Genomic DNA, 22,571 nt, shown 5'->3' with positions numbered 1-22,571 from the left:
CACGATTTGTCGTTTTAAAATGGGTTATATTTGGCCTTATTAACTAACTACATAAGTGCTTTAACATATGAGTCCTTTTTTATAAGGGGAAAAGATCAAGGTTTCCCTTGAATGAACCTAGCAAAATAGTCTAAATTGGCTATTAATATAGGGTAACTTCGGACCATTTCGTATAGTTTATGGACAATTGAACCTTTTTCTCTATATGTATATATTATTTTGTGCAGACGTTTGGTACTAAAATTAAAATGCTTGCCAAATGCAGTACAATATACAGTAATACAAAATTTCATACACAAATTATTTTCTTAACGCCAGTAACCACCGACCCTCTATACCGTTTCATCCTTTCCAAAAGTTGATTTTTGTTATAAAATAAAGACCGTAAAGTAAAGACAAGTATAAAGAGAAACTAATATATTATTCAAATTTCAAACTTATGTATATAATGAATTGAAAACTCCTTTATTTATAGAAGAAAGGAAGCAGCTGCGAGGCTTTTCTTTAGCTGCTTGTAAGCTGCTTGCTACCTGCATGTTTAATAAGAAGCTGCTGCAAATCATTTCAGTGAGCTGCTTGCAACCTGCCTGCATCAGCTGCTTGTAGATAAATTTTAACAGAGTACTAAATGAATAATCTTCTTCAGGAAGATTATCTATAGCGGAGTAATAAATGAACATCCACAATATAATTATTTTCATAACACTCCCCCTTAGATGTTCATTAACAGGTATTGTGCCTCGTTAAAACCTTACTAGGAAAAAGCCATGTGGGAAAAAATCCTAGTGAAGGAAAAAGAGTACACATATTTAGTAATACGCATTGCTAGCTGCCTTATTAAAAACCTTATAAAGAAAACCCTGTGGGAAAAAACCTTAGTAAGGAAAAAAGAGTACATCGCGTATTTTACTCCCCCTGATGAAAACCATGTTTCAAATATTTGAATCTCCGCATTCCAATCTTGTATACCATCTTCTCAAAAGTTGAAGTTGGTAAAGATTTAATGAATAAATCTGTCGGATTATCACTTGAACTGATTTGTTGCACATCAATGTCATCATTTTTCTGAAGATTGTATGTGCAGAATAATTTTGGGGAAATGTGCTTCGTTCTATCTCCTTTTATAAATCCTCCCTTCAATTGGGCTATGCATGCAGCATTGTATTCGTATAAAATTGTGGATTTTTTCTCACATTCCAAACCATATTTTTCTCGAATAAAATGAATTATTAATCTCAACCATACGCATTCCCTACTTGCTTCATGAATAGCTATTATTTCAACATGATTTGAACAAGTAGCAACAATAGATTGTTTTGTGGAGCGCCATAATATGATAGTACCTCCACATGTAAACACGTACCCGGTTTGAGATCTAGCTTTATGGGGATCAGATAAATTACATGCATCTGTATAGATCTGCACTACCTTTGTTAGAATAAAATAAACTCATATCAAGAGTTCCCTTTAAATATCGCAATATATGCTTAATCTCGTTCCAATGTCTCCGTGTAGGAGAAGAACTATATCTTGTAAGTAAATTAACAGAAAATGCTATGTCAGGCCTTGTAGCATTAGCAAGATACATTAGTGCACCAATTGCACTAAGATAGGATACTTCGGGACTAAGGAGTTCCTCATTCTCTTCTAAAGGTCGGAACAAATCTTTATTTACTTCAAGCGAACGAACAACCATTGGTGTACTCAATGGGTGCGCTTTGTCCATGTAAAAGCATTTTAATACCCTTTCTGTATAAGCAGATTGATGGATAAAGATCCTGTCTGCTAAATGTTCAATTTGCAGACCAAGATAAAGTTTTTCTTTCCAAGATCTTTCATCTCAAATTCTTTCTTAAGATATTCAATTGCCTTTTGGAGCTCTTCTGGAGTTCCAACAAGATTTATGTCATCAACATAAATAACAAGTATAACAAATTTTGAAGCCATTTTCTTTATAAAAATACATGGACAAATAACATCATTTATGTAACCCTCTTTCAGCAAATATTCACTGAGGCGATTATACCACATGTGCCCATATTGGTTTAAACCGTACAAAGATCTTTGTAATCTGATTGAGTACATTACCTGAGATTTTGAATATGCTTCATGCATTTTAAATCCTTCAGGGATTTTCATGTAAATTTCATTATCAAGTGACCCATATAGATAAGCTGTAACCACATCCATTAGATGTATTTCAAGCCTTTCACGTAAGGCTAAACTGATGAGATATCGAAATATTATGACATCCATAACGGGTGAATATGTTTCTTCATAATCGACTCTAGGTCGTTGTGAGAATCCTTGTGCAACAAGGCGATCCTTGTATCTTTCAACTTTATTTTTATCATTCCTTTTTTGCACAAAAACTCATTTATGACCAACTTGCTTTATACCAGCAGATGTTTGTACTACTGGTCCAAAGAGCTCTCTTTTAGCAAGTGACTTCAATTCCGATTGAAATGACTCTTGCCATTCTGGAAAATCAGATCTTTGTCGACATTTTTCGACATATCGGGGTTCAAGATTCTCACTATCTTGCATAATGTTAAGTGCAACATTATATGCAAAAATATTATCCATCACTATTTCAGATCGATTTAAATTAATCCCATCACTAGTAGAACTTATTAAAAGTTTCTCACTCACTTGAGTCTCAATTTCATTGATTTTTTCAGGAATCTAAGAACTAATCAGATCTTGGGTCTCTTCAGGAGATCCCTTCATAATATCATTTTGATCATTTGTCGATTTCTTTTATCTAGGATTTCGATCCTTAGAACCCAAAGGCCTACCACGCTTCAGGCGTGCTTTAGGTTCACTAGCTCTCATGCTAGTAGATGGTCCTGCTGGGAAATCAATTCGGATAGGCACATTCTCTACAGGGATATGTGACCTAGTTATCCTTATCAAATCAGTAAATGCGTCTGGCATTTGATTTGCTATATTCTGTAAATGGATGATCTTCTAGACCTCCTAATTACATATAGGGGTACGTGGATCAAAGTGAGATAATGAGAAAACTTTCCACATAATTTCTCTTTTGATTTCCTTTTTCTCTCCCCCTAATTGTGGGAAATTTTTTTCATCAAATCGACAATCTTCAAATCGAGCAGTAAATAAATCTCCTGTCAATGGTTCAAGATAGCGAATAATATAGGGTGATTCAAACACAACATATATTCCTAACCTTCTCAGTGGGCCCATCTTACTGCGTTGTGGTGGTGCTACTGGCATATATACAACACATTCAAAAATTCGTAGATGGGTAATATTTGGTTCATGACCAAAAACTAATTGTGATAGAAAATATTTATTATAATGTGTCGATATGAGACGGATAAGTAATGTTGCGTGCAAGATAGCATGGCCCCAAACAGTAGTGGGTAATTTTATTTTCATAAGTAGTGGTCTTACTATCAACTGCAGGTGTTTAATAAATGACTCTGCAAGGCCATTTTGTGTATGAACATAAGCCACAGGATGTTCAACTTTTATCCCAACTGATAAACAGTAATCATCAAAAGCTTGAGATGAGAATTCTCCAGCATTATCAAGGCGAATAGCCTTTATAGGATAATCTTGGAATTGTGCCCTTAATCGAATTATTTGGGCTAATAACTTTGCAAACGCCAAGTTACGAGATGATAGTAGGCACACATAAGACCATCTTGAAGATGCATCTATTAGGACCATAAAATATCTGAACAACCCACCGGGTAAATAGGTCTACATATATCCCCATATATACGCTCTAAAAAGGCAGGGGACTCAATGCCAACCTTCATTGGTGATGGTCTAGTGATCATTTTGCCTTGATAACAAACATCACAAGAAAATTCATTATTTGTAAGAATCTTCAGGTTCTTTAATGGATGCCCACTCGAATTTTCAGTAATTCGTTTCATCATTATTGATCCAGGATGGCCCAAACGGCCATGCCAAAGCACAAAAGTATTTGAATCCTCAAACTTCTGGTTTACGATAGAGTGTGCTTCAACTTACTAATTTTTGAATAGTATAAGCGAGAAGATAAAGTTGGTAACTTTTCTACAATGCATTTCTGGCCAGAAATATTCTTTGTAATACAAAGATATTCCACGTTCATTTCATCTATTATCTCAACATGATACCCATTTCGGCGAATATCTATAAAACTCAACAAGTTTCTTTGGGACTTGGAGGAGAACAATGCATTGTCGATAATAAGTTTTGTTCCCTTAGACAGAAATATAATGGCTCTTCCGGAGCCTTCAATCAAACTTATATTACCAGAAATTGTTGAAACATTTGCTTTTTCCTTATGCAAATAATAAAGGTATTTCTAATCCTTGAATATGGCATGAGTTGTTCCACTATCAATTACACAAATATCTTCATTATAGTAAATATCATTATCAAAGCATAGCTTTTATTTATGTACAGTAATTACATAACTATACTATCTACTACAAACAACAAAAATTAAAATATTTACATTTCTACAGATTCACTACCGATCACATGACTTGTTTCTCCTTCTGGGAGTGCAAAATAATCAGCTACATCCAAATGCATAAAGTCTAAATTATCTTCAGAAATAAAATTTGCCTCAACATTTTTCTCTGTCTTCTTCAGGGAGGCTTGATACAGCTCTACCAGGTGCTTTGGCGTACGACATGTACGTGACCAGTGCCTTTTTCCTCCACATCTATAGCATGCATTTTCTGGCTTTGCTGCTTGCACCGCTTCATGCTTTTGTTCCTTCCTTTTTCACTACTGGTGGTGAGGAGGATTCTTTGGTGCTTTGTTATTACCACAATGAGAGTTTCCTCCCCGACTATAGCCATGACCACGATTGGGGCCACGTCCTCTTCCATGCTTAGCTTGGTAGAAGTTCGTCTCATTCACTTCAGGGAATGGACAAGAACCAATAGGTCGGCTTTCATGGTTTTTCATTAATAGCCCATTATGTTGCTCGGCTACAAGAAGATGTGAGATAAGTTCAGAATACTTTTTGAATCCCATCTCTCGATATTGCTGCTGCAGGAGCATATTCGAGGCATGAAAAGTGGTGAAAGTTTTCTCCAACATATCATGATCAGTAATATTATCACCAGATAGTTTCAATTGGGAAATAATTCTGAACATAGCAGAATTATACTCACTGATAGATTTAAAATCTTGTAGCCTTAGATGAGTCCAATCATAACGTGCCTGTGGAAGAACGACCATCTTCAGGTGGTCATATCTATCTTTCAAATTATTTCACAGTATGACTGGATCTTTAACAGTAAGATATTTCATTTTCAGGCCCTCGTCAAGGTGATGGCGTAGGAATATCATTGCTTTGGCACGGTCTTGGTTTAATGTCTGGTTTTTATCTTTGATGGTGTTTGTCAGACCCATCGCATCAAGATGAATTTTGGTATCAAGCACCCAAGACATGTAGCTTTTGCCCGATATATCCAGGACTACAAACTCAAGTTTAGAAAGATTTGACATTATTTAGAAAAAGAAAGTTCGTACCTCTGATACTTTCAAAGTATTTTCTCGAGATTGCAGAGTCTCGTGCTGATAACTTGTTATAAAATAAAGACTGTAAAGTAAAGACAAGTATAGAGAGAAACTGATATATTATTCAAACTTCAAACTTATGTACATAATGAACTGAAAACTCCTCTATTTATAGAAGAAAGGAAGCAGCTGCGAGGCTTTTCAGGAAGCAGGTGCAAGGCTGTTCTTTAGCTGCTTGTACGATGTCTGCATGAGCTGCTTGTAACCTGCCTGTTTAATAAGAAGCTGCTGCAAATCATTTCATTGAACTGCTTGCAACCTGCTTGCATCAGCTGCTCGTAGATGAAATTCGATAGCGGAGTAATAAATGGACATCCACAATATAATTATTTTCATAACAATTTTACCTTTTTCTTGAATTGTCAAAAGTATGAAATGCTCGTTATTTCAAAACTAAATTTGGGGATTCTAAACGGTACACAAAAATATTCCAAAATACTAAGATTTTTTGACAGTCTATTTCAAGCTAAATGAGCTCCTGTAGATGTGAAATACACAGTGTAGAATAAATCTATTTGTCTCAGAATTTTGTAATAACAAACTCTCTTTAGTTTGTCTAAAGTTTCTTTTTTAAATCTAGGGAACCCACAGCTGCTACCCTTAGAGTGCGCTTTGGGTAAACCCTGCTCCAATGCAATAGCTCGCAAACTATATCGAAAAGGTAAATCACACTAGACAAACCCCGTGCGACGAGCTCGACCGAGAAAGTATACAGGAGGTTTTGAACCTGCGACCTCCCATTTGAGATCTCCTGCTCAATCAACTCGGCCACCCTTGCGGGTTGTTTGACTAAAGTTAAAAAACATTCTTTTTGGTCATTTGGTCTGTGTTTGTATGAACTAATTTCAAATTTTCTCAATAATAGTACCCTTGAATTGATGATCCACTGGTTTTAAAAAGACCTCTCCTTTGCTAAATCGATACAAATGTACATGATTGGGAACACCTACGAAACCAAATTCTATTTTTTAAGAAACACATACAAATTATTTATGCTAAATCAAAAAATACATTTTTTATGTTTAATTAATTAATATATATATTGTTACTTTCTTAAATCACACAACAATAATAAATTAATATAATTTGTCACAAACACTTTATACAACTAACTTTTTATCAAACAACATAACATCTTAGGATCACAAATGTGGGGCCAACTCCTATACTTAAAGAAATCTATTGAAAGAAAATTAACCATATTGTGCGTAAAAAAGTCACAGGCTAGCTATTTTCTATGTTTGCCATTACGGAGTTTAGCACTAAACAGTAATATATATTTTTCCAAAGGGAATGATTGGTTATAATAAGGTTTGACATTGGCAATATACGTCCAAAAACATAAGAGTTTGTGAACTTTATAAACAATTTTCATTTTCTTTAATTCTTTCTTCTTGGACTTACTTGTAATTAATTAGTAGTTTTGTTCCTTATTATTTTTTTTTTTTGGTTCTTTTTACAAATAGCCTTCTGGATGCAATGATGAACACACTGTAGCTACTATGTAGCAGCACATGGTGCTCACAATATTTTAGAAAAAACAAAAAGAAGGAAAAAGTTGGAAATTGAACAAAAAAGGGAAAAGATAATACTATTTTTCTTTCGAGATTTTTTATTAAAAAAAAGATAATATCTCCTCTCTCTTTTTTTTGGTTATTTTTATTTTCTCACAAAGTAATTCATACTTCTCTTTGATAGTAGACTTGGACATGAATATAACATCGTTGTCCTTCTCATGGTGTTGAAGTGTTGATCAAATTTGTCTAACGACTAAAGTAGGGACAATATACAGAATGGAAATTGTTTTATGCTATTAGATTATCTAGCTAAAATAATTAAAAGTAACTATTTGTTATATATAAAATTAGCTACTTATAAAATAAAACAAATAATTTGATACAACGGATAAAATTATACTAATAATGTAAAAATTATTTATGCTACTAGTGCAGGAAAGTAAAGTCCATTCGTCTTGTTATATGTTTTTAATAAAATCTACTCCATTTGATATGGTCATATGCTGTGCAATAGATATCGTAGTTGTTGTTTTTCGTGCGATAGAAATGACAATTCTGTGGTACACTGAAGTCACAAAATGATACTACTATATATACTGCTCTTTATTTTTGTAAATATTTTGTTATTATCTTTTTTACATGGCCACTTCTTATATTCTTATTCTTATTCTTGTCCATTCAAATTTGGGCTAAGTTCACAAATGCTATTGAAAGGCGCTGGTCATGAACATTTGATCTTTGGGATAGATAACCTGATTAATGGCAAAACTTCAAGTTTAACAAATTTTTCCTCATGTGTAAAAATTGGTTAAACTTGAATATGTGTCGTTAGTTAGGTGACCTGCCCCAAATGCTAAAAAATTAAAGATTCTATTTCTGTCATTTTCTGTTAATATTTTGGAGGACAACATATATAATCTGGCCCAATAATATAATCTGTAAATTGGGCCCAGACAAAGGCAAGGGCCAATAAAATCCGTGAGGAAGTTTTCATTTGTTGATCTTCTTTGAATGGGAGAAATTAAAAAATAGCCAGATTTACAAGTGGTCATTCAAAAATAGTCGCACTTTCAAAAGTAATCGAAATTTTACCACTTTTCATGTAAAGATAAATGTGAACGAAAATACTGTTCAAAATCTGAAAAATACTCCAGTATATTATACTGGAGTTCCAGCATAAGTATACTGGAACTCCAGCATATTATATTGGAGTTCCAGCATAAGTATACTGGAACTCCAGCATAATATAATGGAGTTTCAGTATAAGTATACTAGAACTCCAGCATAATATATTGGAGTTCCAGCAAAGTATACCGGTCCAGTATAATATGCTGGAAGTTCATACACCCGTGCTCGAATCTCCAGTATATTATGCTAGATCGGTCTCTGTTGCAGCAAAATAGTGACTATTTTTCAATAACTTGGCAAATACTGGCTATTTTTAAATGACCAGTACGAAAACTGGCTAGACCGTACTATTTTTACTCTTTTAATAGGACCCACGTGAATGGTACTTCATATTTATATGTAAAACAACTTAAAACACAATGATTACTTTAAAATTAGAGTAATTGGAAGGTAAAATGGGGATGGCCCATTGATGGAATTAAATTGTCCTTTCGTATCACATGATTTAAATTTACTCATAACTATCTATTCATAGAAATCATTAATGTAACACTAGTCAATAGATTCAACTTTTTATAATGCAGAACTGACACCAAGTAGCCACGTTTGTGGCATGTATTAAATATCTAACCACCTTTTAAAAAATGTAGCAAACAAGTGTGGTAAACATACACCACCTTTTCTCTATTCTTCTGGTGGAAATGACACCAAGTAGGCACTTTTAAGCATGTTGTTTAAAATATATTCACACTTTACAATATATTTAAAGATTAGCTAATTTGTTCGAACTTTAGGACATCGTGTCCTAAAGTTCGAATATTGTGTCCAGAAACTAAAATTTAATGTCATGAATTTTAAATCAGCAGTTTAGAAATTTAGGACACTTAGGGTGTGTTTGGTATGAAGGAAAATATTTTCCGAAAAATATTTTTTAATTTTTTCATGTCTGATTGGCTTAAATGTTTTGGAAAATATTTTTCTTATGAACTCATTTTCCTCCGATTGGAGGAAAATATTTTCCTTATCAAGAGAATGGAAAACATTTTCCAAAACTCCTTCTCAACCTTCTCCATTCTCACCCACCCACTCCACACCCTCACACCCACCAACTTAACCCCATCTCACCCCCTCTTTCCAAAAAGGCTTTTTTTTTCTTTTCAAATTTCAGTTTTTTTTTCTGTCACCACCCGCCCTAAAACACCCACCCCTCCCCCCATTTTTTTTATAATTTTAAATTTCTATTTTTCCGTTTTTCTGCACCACTCACCCCCACCCCACCACCCACTGCCCCCGACCCCGCACAAAAAAAAGTTTTTTTTATACTTTTTTTTGTAATTTCAAATTTTTATTTTTTCGTTTTTCTGCACCCCCACCTCCCCTCCGCATTGGGAATTTTTTTTTTATCTATATTTTCAGTTTTAATTTTTTCATCTTTCGGTTTACATGTTCGAAATTTTACAAGTTCCAAAGTTATGAGTTCGGAGATTTATGTGTTTGGAAGTTTACGGGTTTAGAAATTATAAAGTTTATGAGTTCGAAATTTCGTGATTTCGAAAGTTTATGAAATTTATGGGTTCGAAAAATTGTTGTTCGAAAGTTTATAACTTCATGTTTATTGTATCTAAATTATTTATGAATACTCTTGAGAAGTTATTTTCCTTAATTTGCATACCAAATATCGAAAAATGAATAAGATTACTACTTGTTTTTCAAGAAAATATCTTCTTGAAAAATATTTTCCACGAAAAATATTTTCCATTATACCAAACACACCCTTAGTCTTGAATTTCAAAGTAACAACTCAAAAATTTAGGACATTAAGTCATGGATTCCAAATTAGTAGCTCAAAAAATTAGGACACAAAAATTCAGAATACTTAGTCCTGAAGTTTGGAGGAATTGGTTAATCTTCAAATACATTATAAATTATGTATATATTTTAAATAACAGGTTTAAAAGTCTATTAGTGCACTCCGCCCCTTCTTCTTCTACTCCATTGCAGCTGCTACTTTCTTCTTTTTCTTGCATAGGTGTTATTTTAGTTGTCTTCATTGTGTAATATTTAGTTTTATTATGATGAATGTGGTCAAACGAACCAATACATTTCTAGATTATCTATAAGCCGTAGAGTCCAAAAGTATAATTAGATTTTCAATTGGAGTCCATTTAGATCTTCAAAACCTTAATTGTTTATATTTAAGAATTTAGTCTTGAAAACACTATTCTATATTAATATTCATGTTTAAAGTGTAAAAAGTGATATGCAATCAAGAATTGAACTTGTGATTTAAATAGTTACCATAGTCCAATAGGTGAATTTTAGTCCAAAATAGATTTAACACATAGCTCAAAGTGTCAAATTGGTGAGAAATAAGGTTTGTTCGCGAACTAGTCTTTAAACACCTAAATTGAAACGTGATTAGTTTGAATGTATCCAAACTCCCATGAGGCTCAACTCAAACTATATTAACAAGTCATAAATAATATAATATTTCATGGCAATTATCATCAAATTCAGGACATTTATTGCAAGAGAATTCTCTTTCTTATTATCCTAAAAAATACACCGTGATCATCTTCTAACTATCTTTCACCGCAATATGTCGAAAATCATAATCATCTACCAATACTTTTTCATACGACATATTTTGTTGTCAGAATTGATTATCTTTCTCTTATTACCAAACTTATTTTTTCCTTCTGTTTTCATCCTTGATCACATGTCTTAGCAACAAGCAAGAAGAATTTCATGATTACATGTTTGAATGTCAACTACAAGAGAAAAAAAGATGATTTTCCTTAATTGTGATTCAAAAAATTATGCAGTTAATTTTGATAATAGTGATCGGAGAGAAGCTGATTGTCTAGTTAGGTTATGCTTCAAAAATTAAAAACTAAGGAGTGATGAGTGATTCTATAGAGATTTGGCTAAAATTGCAATAATTTACAAATGTGATTTATGTTTTTAATAGCAATATTAAAATGGACATCGGTGCAGCACTTATAAAAATATAGAAATGACGTGGGTAGCCACTTTTTAAGGTGATATTTAGTTTTTATCCAGCAATTTTAATGTTGAGCAAAAATAGCCACTACTCTATTAAAATTAATACGAAAAGAAGTTTTTACCCTTTCTTCTATCTCTTTTCTTTCCCAAACCCTTTATCAAAAGTTCAAAATCCTCGTTTCTCTCTAGAACTCCCTCTCGTTACTTCTCTACCTACATGCTACAAGTTTTGTGCTCCTTTGTCATCTTCTCTGCAACGAATTTCATACATTAAATTTCATTCTTGGAGGGAAGATAAGCCAGATCTCAAGAGGAATTTCAGTCCCGAAGATTTTAGCTGTGTCAGCATTGGCTTTAATCCTGAGCTCACATCCTTCATCCAACTTTATCTGTACTCCTTTGTCATCTTCTCTGCAGCAAACTTCTCAACGTTTTTCATAAATCGAATTGTATATTTTCTATTTTGTTTTTATGCATTATCCTTTTTGTATATCTCTAATTCAACGATAATATTTACCCTATATCTGCAATTATGAATAATTGGGTCATAATGATGTGTTTGTAATCAAGTATGTGCGTTTTAGCAGTAAAAGTAAAAATATCCAAAATAATGATTATAATTTGATTCGCTGAAGAATAAGAAGGGGATTTTCCGATGAAAAATGTAGAATTTAATTTTCTTAAACTAAGATGGACTGACAGTCACATGTTATCAGCTGTGTTGATGGAAGTTCACGCTTATCTTTTTAGCAATGTGTTAACTGTTGGTGAATGTGATAACTGATAAAAGCAGTAGTATTAGTTCTATGAATAGTAGTAAGTTGTTTGGTTATTATAGTTGTGTTTTAATTTTAGTAATTACTCCTTCTGTTATATATATCTAATAAGTTTGTACTCTTAATGATAGTAACAATTGCCCATTTCAAATCATCTAAACGATAGTAACAATTCCCCATTTAGGCTAACAGGCAAGTAGATTTGAATTTTACAACTTATAAAAAGAAAATACTATACTTAAAGTACATTAAACACATAATTCTTATGAAGTCTTTAGGCTATATTTCATTGGCCACTTTCCTGTAATCTATTTGACATCTTTTTTCCCTTTCTCTCTTTTTGTGTTTCCTGCTTGAATTGTACCTACATATGGCTCCTAGCAAATGAGGTTTCACTTACTAATTGTACAATAAACAAACTGCTTAATTCTCATATTATTACCATTGTGTATGTCACTCTTCTCTTTGTTTTTTTCAAAAAAAATAGCGATTGGTTCATGTATGTTGCTCTTTCACTTTGTGTCGAATTTAGTTGCCATGATATTAGAAAGTTATTGAGAACCTTTTGGCATTGAATTGTGTTTGTAGTTCAATCATTATATTGATTATGTAATATGCAATCAGAGTAGTCCAGTTATTGATAACTTTTTGGCTAACTGTGTTTCTAAAGATAAATTTGTATGCTAACTATGTTTAGGAATTTGCTAAATACTTGTGTTTTTAACTATGTTTCTATGAAAGATGCATCTAATTAGGTCCTGAATTTTAGTTTTTTAGTTTAATATATTCAGGACATTTCAGAAAAATAGTCCTATGTTTACCTTCTATTTCCTTCTTTGTAGTGTGCTAATGGAAGGAGATCATTTTTTTGAGTTTGATGATTGAAGTAATTTGATGAGCTATTGAAAAGGAAATTCTCAGTATAAGAAAATAATAAAAAGTTTCTTGTCGAATACGCAATGAAAGAAATTGAGAGATAGTATTTTCGAAAAATTTTTCTTGTTGGAAGGTGTTAAAATTTGTGGCAAATTTATTCATTGTGTGTTACTTTCTGAAATTGTAAGCAATGATACGAATTCAATGACATTCAAGGTTTTTGATCATGAAGTGAAGTTTACAGGTGAAGCCTTCCAGATAATTACTGGGTTGAAATATTCTTCTTCAGTGGACTTCAACTTTTTGAGTGAAAGAGCGAACAGGCTTTCTAAAGTCTACTTCCCCAGAAAGGATAAAATTGCATTAGGCGATTTATGACATTTTATTACTAGTCACCCATCTGGTACAGCTACATCATTTGTAGGCAGCAATGACGATGCAATAAAGTTGGCAACGATTTATTTTGTCGAATTTGTGTTGATGGGTAAGCGCAAGACTAGGAATATGTCTAAGCGGGTAATGAAAATCATTGATGATGATCAACTCTGCTCTTCTTTCAATTGGGGCTCTCTTTGTTATCAAAAGTTACTCAAGTCATTGAAGAGTTGCTTGAAGCCCAAACAAAATACTTCAGACAATGAGAATGAGAAAGAGATAGAGAAAGAGAAAAATAAAGAGAAGGACAGTCATACTATACTTGGCTTCCCTTTCGCCTTTTGTGTTTGGATTATGGAAGTATTTTCAATTTTTCAGAAAAAAAATATCTGTAAACTTCAGAGACTGCGGGTTCCCTCAGATGCTATGTTATTCAGATATGAAATTTTCGCATTATGATAGCCTATGTAAAAAGTACTTCCATAATGAAAAAGTAAGTTAATAGTATTACTAGCTATCTTTTTATCTGCGTGTTTTGGTTTTAAATACTTCTTTTTTTCCCTTATAAAAATAGGTGTTTCAGTTGCTCGAGATAGTATCATTTGTTTTGTCTGAAGAAGATGCGGAGCCCGCTAGTGTGCATGTGCAATTATCTCAAGATCGAAGTTCAATGCCTTCAAAATAATTTGATGAAGGCTTGCTTAAAGAAATTATTAATGTAAGTTTTCTATCTTTGAATACCATTAGTTTTTATTTGCTTATTTTTGCTTAAGATACTTTTCTGTATTTATGGTTTTTGATATAGAGATTATCGGAGAAGTTGAAAAAGGATTTGCAGGCAGAAAGTATTAGAATACATCAAAAAATAACCTAATCAAAAAAAAGGATTCAAAAGGACATCAAGGTAATATGTGTTTAATTTCTGAGCTTCTAAATTTAAATTCAGTACTACATGTCCTTAATTTTCGAGCTTGTATCTCTATGTTCAGGACTATGTGTCATGAATTTTTGAACTTGTAACTCTGAGTTCAGGACTACCTCTCCTTAATTTCTGTACTTGTAACTCTAAATTCAGGACTAAATGTCCTTAATTTCTGAGCTTGTAACTCTAAGTTCAGGACTAAGTGTCCTTAATTTTTGAACTTGTAACTCTAAGGTCAAGACTACCTGTGCTTAATTTCTGTGCTTGTAACTCTAAGTTTAGGACTACCTGTCCTTATTTTTTAAACTTGTAATGTTAAGTTCAGGACTACATGTCCTTATTTTTTGAACTTGTAACTCTAAGTTCAGGACTACCTGTCCTTAATTTTTGTGCTTGTAACTCTAAGTTCAGGACAAAATGTCTTTAATTTCAGTGCTTGTAATTCTAAGTTTCAGGACTAAGTGTCCTGAATTATTGAGCTTGTAACTCTAAGTTCAGGACTACTTGTCCTTAACTTATAAGAAGCTAACATTCTGATTTTTATTTTAAATACTATCTCACAGGTTTTAAAGAAAAACCTAGAGGCAAAGGTTGATACTTTATTGAAGCTTCTTGAGAAACCTCATGAAAGGAACAAAGAGAGAGAACCTAGTGTTTCAATTAGCAAAGATGCAGTTGATGATCAATGTGACGATACAGATGTGCATCTAGAAGATCGTTATGAAAGCGTTTATACAGATGTGCATCTAGACGATGAAACTGATATGGGCATCGGAATTGGGAAAGGTTAAATAGATGTTTTGATATTTTTGTCATTTTAAATTTAAATTCAATAGCGTAATAAATATTACTCCCTTCGTTTCAATTTATGTGAACCTATTTCTTTTTTAGTCAGTGCCAAAAAGAATGACCCATTTCCCTATTTGAAAATAATTTATCTTTATGCAATGATTTATAGCCACACAAAATATATGTGCCTCATTTTACACCACAAGTTTAAAAGTCTTCTATCTTTTCTTATACTTCGGGTCCAATCAAATGGGTTCACATAAATTAAAACGAATGGAGTAATTGTTTTACGCTTACAAATATGTGTAGAATCTTGTGATGGAGTGGAATCTTACAATGGAGTGGAATGTCAAGATCATAAAAATCCAAAAGAGAGAAGTGTAACACAAATAATTTATAAATCTGGAGTGCAATCTCAAGATGTAGAAAATCTATTGGGAATAAGTATAAGTGAGATTGTATACAAATATGTAGAAGGAACATACGATCTATCTATACCTCTTTCCCGTAAAGACAAATTTGGAAATCAAAATGATGCTAATCAAGGTTAGATGGAATTTTGATGATCTGATGCATGTTAGTTTCAGTAAAATATTAGTAACAAGTATTAATTGTGTTTGCTCTTGCAAATATTACAGAATCTTGTAAAGCTGCAAGAAAAGAAGATGGAGTGCAATTTCAAAATAAATATGTTGAAGGAACATACAATATCTCAACTCCGTCAATTCTTAAAGAAATAGAAGAAGATAGGGTAGACAACATAGGTATTAAGTTCTATTTTTGAATAATTAGACTATTTTGAACATATGATAGAGAAAGAAATGGTGGCAGAAGTACAATTATGTTCTTTCAGCTGCATTTGATGTTGGTTTGGATTTTATGGGAGTGTTTATATAATTCTGTCTTGGTGTTGTTGACTAGTGAATTTCTTCTTTGTTTCTACTGACTGAGATTTTTGGTTTAAGGTCTGTTGAGTTAAGTTGATTTCTCTGTATATATTGAAGCTAAAAATTTAGTATTCAAGTTGATATGCTGAAGTTGATTTGTAGCCTTTAGAAACTTTGATCCACGACTGAATCCTAACTAGTGAAACTTGGTAACTGGTTTCCCATTGCTATCTTGCTACTGAGATTTTTTGTGTGTGGATTTGAGAGTCAAAAATTGTAACGACCCGGCCAGTCGTTCCGAGAGTTGTAGCCCTGTTTTCCCCATTTTTACTTATTTATGTGTTGTTCAACTGTGTTGAGTTGTATCGAGTTGGTAGGTTTGGGTTCAGAGTAGTTTTGGAGTGAAATAAGACATCCAGTCTCATAATTAAAAATTTTAAGTTGAAAAAGTGGACCGGATATGAACCTATATGTAAAGAATCTCGGATTTGAATTCTGATGGTTCCGTTAGCTCCGTTAGGTAATTTTGGACTTAGGAGTGCGTCCGGAATGTGATTTGGAGGTCCGTGGTAGAATTAGGCTTGAATTGGCGAAATTGGAAATTTGGCGATTTCGGTCGGCAGTGGAAAAAATTTGATATCGGGGTCGGAATAAAATTTTGAAAGTTGAAGTAGGTTTGTAGTGTCATTTTTGACGTGTGTGCAAAATTTGAGGTCATTCGGACGTGGTTTGATAGGTTTCGGCGCCGTTGGCAAATTTTTGAAGTTTAGAAGTTCTTAGGCTTGAATCTGAGATTGAATTGGTGTTTTAGTGTTGTTTTGGTTGTTCCAAAGGTTCGACTAAGTTCGGGTAGTGATATATGACTTATGGGAAATATTGGTTGAGGTCCCGAGGGACTCGGGATGATTTCGGATGATTAACAAGAAGTTTGGAAGTTGGAAATTTTATAATAGACTAAAGTTCAAGTGAGTTCGCACAAGACCCAACTTCCAATGAGCATAACTCTCATGATACGAAGTTTTATATAGTGTATTACCTATCAAATGAAATATCTTTGAGTCTAGTTTCTAACGCTTCAAACCATTCATCATTTGGACATTCCTACAAAACGTTATGACCAAATTACCAAAGACTGGAAAAATGCAATTCTGCAACAAATTATGCGATCGCAAAACTGCTTCTGCGACCGCAAAACAGGTCGCAGAATGGACCAGAAGAGCCCAGTTTTAGGCGCCAATTTTGCGATCAGCTTTGCGGGTCACATACCCATTCTGCGGTCCATTATGCGACCGCAGATATGCTTTCGGAGGGTTAATTTTTCTATTTTTATAACCCGACCCCATTTTGATAAATAGGCTTTGGGACTCATTTTGGAGCAAAAATCTGACATTTATAGAGAGAAGGGAGAGTGTTCTAGAGAGAGGAATAAGCTCAAGTGCTTTGTTCATCAAGATCTTGTTCAAGCTTTGAAATCCAACAAGGAAATATCATAAGATCTTCACCCAAGAGGTAAGGTTCTAACCCCTAATCTTCAATTTCGAGTTTCGGTAAAGATGGGTGATTAAGAGTATGATTCTTGGGTGTAATAGTATTATTTATACATATCAATAAGGTTTATGGAATGATTATTGAGTTCAAATGGGTATAGGTTGGTTTGAAAATGGTAGAAATCTTCAAAGACTTTAATTGAAGATTTGAGGGTCGAGTTGATGTTAGAATTTGGTGAAATTTGTATGGTTAGACTCGAGAGAGGACGATTATTATTATTCTGTCATTTTTGACTGGTTTCGAGACGTGGGCCCGGGGGCCGGGCTTTGGCCGATTTCGGATTTTTGGCCTATTTATGTAGTTTTTCTGTTGGAATTCGATTCTTTAGCCTATGTTGATAGTATTATTCTGATTATGGATAGATTCGGAGCTTTTGGAGACTGAGTCCAGAGACGAGGGCATCCCGGAGTAGGATTTTTACGCTGTTAAGGTAAGTAATAGTTTTAACTCTGGCTTTGAGGGTATAAACCCGGAGATTTGACATCACATGATTGTTTGGAAGTGATACACATGCTAGGTGACGAGCGTGTGGGTGTGCACCGCGAGGAATTGAGACTTGGTCCGTCCCGTAAGGTTGTGAGGCCTAATGGCTATTATCTGTGGTTATGTGTTTATTTGTGGTTGAACTTGTTTGCCTTCTTGTTAGAGATCATGCTTAGGCTTTATTCATGCTCTCATTATTTGTACTCAGTCCTAGAAATTATTGTACAAGTTTACCTCAGTCTCTATTATTTACTAATATACAGTGATACTTGATGTGGGTTGTGTTCCCTTATTTGCTGGTGATGGTGAGGCTAGTGAGGTACATGATTGAGTGAGGCAGAGGGCCTGGTTGTGAGGATATTAATACCATAGCGCATGAGTTGTCCGCGTAGCACGTGAGTTGACCGTGCAGATCCAGGTTTTAATACCATAGCGCGTGAGTTGTCCGCGTAGCGCGTGAGTTGTCCGCGTAGCACGTGAGTTGACCGTGCGGATCCAGGTATTGATATTGATTGAGTGAGGCCGAGGGCCTGGTTGTGACGATATTAATACCATAGCGCGCGAGTTATCCGCGTAGTACGTGAGTTGACCGTGCGAGTCCAGGTATTGATGCATGAGTTGTTCGCGTAGCACGTGAGTTGACCGTGCAGATCCAGGTATTGATATGATGGCACATGAGTTGTCCGTGCTTAGCGCTTGGGCTTTGGGAGCCCCTCCGGAGTCTGTACACACCCCCAGTGAGCGCAGAGTGTTGAGTGTTTTGAGTATTGAGTGCTGAGTACGAGTGATGAGTAATGTAGTGACACTGCTATGATGTTGTATTTATTTGTGTTGTTGCTGCATTTATCTGTTAAACTTCTTTGTGGCATTTACTCAGTTATGGAATTTACCTGTTTATTTCTGTTTATTTTTAAATTGTAAAAAATAAATAATTGGGCTGTTTTACTTAGCTCATCATTATTGCTCAGTTCCTTAGTTATTTCTGTTACTTGCTGAGGTGGTTGTACTCATGCTACACCCTGCACTTTATGTGCAGATTCAGGTGAGTTAGAGCGCGGCGATCATTGAGTTCAGGCCGGCTATCTGTGGAGATTGCAAGGTAGCTGCTAGCGTCCGCAGGACCTTGTTACTCCTTTTATCATTTCTTCTTTTGGATTGTATTGCCAGTTAGACAGTTTCATTTCTTAGTTCATAGATTTAGACGCTCATGACTTAGTGACACCCCGATGTTTGGGGCTCGTTTCCGTATTTTTCTATATTATATTTAGAGTTGATTTAGTTTATGAAAAATTTCAATGTTGAAATTTTTTATTAAATTCTTATAATCGGTTTAGTAGAAATATTTTGGGAAGTAGGCTTGCCTTGTAACACGATAGGCGCCATCACGACCATGGTCAGATTTTGGGTCGTAATAAGTTGGTATCAGAGCTCTAGGTTACATATGTCTCACGAGTCATGAGCGGGTTTAGTAGAGTCTTGCGGATCGGTACGGAGATGTTTGTACTTATCTTCGAGAGGCTTCAGAACCTTTAGGAAAACTTCACATTCTTGAATTCTTTTCGTGTGTTATTGATTCAGCTTGAAGTGTAACTCTTTGAATTCTTCCACGCATTCATATGCGAACATGGGCGCTCGATATCAGTTGTGCCTCGACGGTTTGTGATTCCCTAGATGAGGTGCGAGATGTAATTTCTGTGTGTTGATGTTGGGCCAGTATGGAGGACTCGAGGTCGGGGTTTGACTATAGCTTGAGCACTGAGGTATTGATTGTGTGAGCGCATGCTTGTGGTACTTTTGGGGATATTTAAGAGAGTATTCTGCGGCTTATGAGCCTTAGGGCGATGTGGTTTTATGCTTGGGTCTCGTGTGGTGAGTCTGGGTTGAGGATTGTGGTGTTATGGTGGGGCAAAGTATCAATTTGAAGGTAATTCAGAAGGAACTCGGATAGATAGGACATCTTGGTAGTAGGTTGGATCGGCATGGCAATGAGTATGATTAGTTCTTTGGGTGTGTATGAGGTAATGAGTTCTACAGGTGTTTTGTAGCAATGTCCTTGGGTTTTTGGTGGTCTGCATAGCTTGGTTGAGTTGGAAGGATTCAGTCCTGACGGATTGGTTTTGTGCCATTGGGGTTCGGAGAGAGTTCTTGATGGTTTTTAGAACAACTTTTGGCACGTTCGAGGACGAACATTTGTTTAAGAGGGGGAGGATGTAATGACCCGGCCAGTCGTTCCGAGAGTTGTAGCCCCGTTTTCCACATTTCTGCTTATTTATGTGTTATTCAACTGTGTTGAGTTGTATCGAGTTGGTAGGTTTGGGTTCAGAGTAGTTTTGGAGTGAAATAAGACACCTAGTCTCATAATTGAAAATTTTAAGTTGGAAAAGTGGACCGGATATGGACCTGTGTGTAAATGATCTCGGATTTGAATTATGATGGTTCCATTAGCTCCGTTAGGTGATTTTGGACTTAGGAGTGTGTCCGGAATGTGATTTGGAGGTCCGTGGTAGAATTAGGCTTAAATTGGCAAAATTGGAAATTTGGCGATTTTGGTCGGTAGTGGAAAAAATTTGATATCGGGGTCAGAATGGAATTTCGAAAGTTGAAGTAGGTTCGTAGTGTCATTTGTGACGTGTGTGAAAATTTTGAGGTCATTCGGACGTGGTTTGATAGGTTTCGGCATCGTTGGCGAATTTTTGAAGTTTAGAAGTTCTTAGGCTTGAATCTGAGATTGAATTGGTATTTTAGTGTTGTTTTGGTTGTTCCAAAGGTTCGACTAAGTTCGGGTAGTGATATATGACTTATGAGAAATATTGGTTGAGGTCCCGAGGGGCTCGGGATGATTTCGGATGGTTAACGAGAAGTTTGGAAGTTGGAAATTTCATAATAGACTAAAGTTCAAGTGAGTCCGCACAAGACCCAACTTCCAATGAGCATAACTCTCATGATACGAAGTTTTATATAGTGTATTACCTATCAAATGAAATATCTTTGAGTTTAGTTTCTAACGCTTCAAACCGTTCATCATTTGGACATTCCTACAAAACGTTATGACCAAATTACCAAAGACTGGAAAAATGCAATTCTGCAACCAATTATGCGATCGCAAAACTGCTTCTGCGACCGCAAAACAGGTCGCAGAATGGACCAGAAGAGCCTAGTTCTAGGCGCCAATTTTGTGATCAGCTTTGCGGCTCACATACCCATTCTGCGGTCCATTATGCGACCGCAGACATGCTTTCGGAAGGTTAATTTTTCTATTTTCATAACCCGACCCCATTTTGATAAATAGGCTTTGGGACTCATTTTGGAGCAAAAATCTGACATTTATAGAGAGAAGGGAGAGTGTTCTAGAGAGAGGAATAAGCTCAAGTGCTTTGTTCATCAAGATCTTGTTCAAGCTTTGAAATCCAACAAGAAAATATCATAAGATCTTCACCCAAGAGGTAAGGTTCTAACCCCTAATCTTCAATTTCGAGTTTCGATAAAGATGGGTGATTAAGAGTATGATTCTTGGGTGTAATAGTATCATTTATACATATCAATAAGGTTTATGGAATGATTATTGAGTTCAAATGGGTATAGGTTGGTTTGAAAATGGTAGAAATCTTCAAAGACTTTAATTGAAGATTTGAGGGTCGAGTTGATGTCGGAATTTGGTGAAATTTGTATGGTTAGACTCGTCACTATTGCTCAGTTCCTTAGTTATTTCTGTTACTTGCTGAGGTGGTTGTACTCATGCTACACCCTACACTTTATGTGCAGATTCAGGTGAGTTAGAGTGCGGCGATCGTTGAGTTCAGGTCGGCTATCTGTGGAGATTGCAAGGTAGCTGCTAGCGTCCGCAGGACCTTGTTACTCCTTTTATCATTTTTTCTTTTGGATTGTATTGACAGTTAGGCAGTTTCATTTCTTAGTTCATAGATTTAGATGCTCATGACTTAGTGACACCCCGATGTTTGGGGCTCGTTTCCATATTTTTCTATATTATATTTAGAGTTGATTTAGTTTATGAAAAATTTCAATGTTGAAATGTTTTATTAAATTCTTATAATCGATTTAGTAGAAATATTTTGGGAAGTAGGCTTGCCTTGTAACACGATATGTGCCATCACGACCATGGTCAGATTTTGGGTCGTGACAAAAATTCTGCACAAGTGTTGGGCAAGTCTAGAATCTGCTGAGTGTTGGGCAAGTCTAATGCTGACTTGTGTTTCAATAGTTAAGAGAAGCCACAGTTATTCTTCATTGTTTGAGTTAGAAAAGTTCTTCACTAATTTTGCCAGGAATATCTAATTGTTTTTATTGTAATTTTGTACCCAGTTTACTCTCAACAAGGCCGCATTCTGGCATGATTTGCCAATTTTTCCCTTCTTAATTATTTTAGTTTTGCTTGCAGAGCAAATTAAAATAAAGGAAAATGGAGTGAAACATCAAGATGGGGAAATTTCAAAAGAAAGAAGTGGAGGACAATCTCAAGACATAGAAAATACCCAAGGAACAAGCATAATTGAGATTGTTTGCATATGTGTAAAAGGAACATATGATATCTCTACACCTCTCTCTCTTAGAGACAATTTTAGAAGTTAAAATAATGCCAGTCAAGATAATGATTTAACTGGCTTGATCTTGACAGTTGCGAAATGTTAGACGGAGTTTTGTTTGATCTTATACATGTTAGTTTTAGTCAAAGATTAGTAACAAGTAC

General features: G+C 34.8%; 1 protein-coding gene across 1 annotated transcript in view; it reads left to right on the top strand.

Moving 5' to 3' along the window:
• The first annotated feature begins 301 nt into the window (after positions 1-301).
• Positions 302-22,571, top strand: part of LOC104091667 (glucan endo-1,3-beta-glucosidase 8-like) — a 152,093-nt gene continuing 129,823 nt past the window's right edge. Inside the window, exon 1 of the mRNA XM_070175221.1 lies at positions 302-317. The gene's annotated coding sequence lies outside the window, so the exon portion shown is untranslated. The remainder of the gene's footprint in view (positions 318-22,571) is intronic.

This window comes from Nicotiana tomentosiformis, chromosome 5 (genome assembly GCF_000390325.3).
Source record: "Nicotiana tomentosiformis chromosome 5, ASM39032v3, whole genome shotgun sequence".
In the NCBI taxonomy this organism is placed as follows: domain Eukaryota; kingdom Viridiplantae; phylum Streptophyta; class Magnoliopsida; order Solanales; family Solanaceae; genus Nicotiana; species Nicotiana tomentosiformis.
This window is presented reverse-complemented; position numbering and strand designations above follow the sequence as displayed.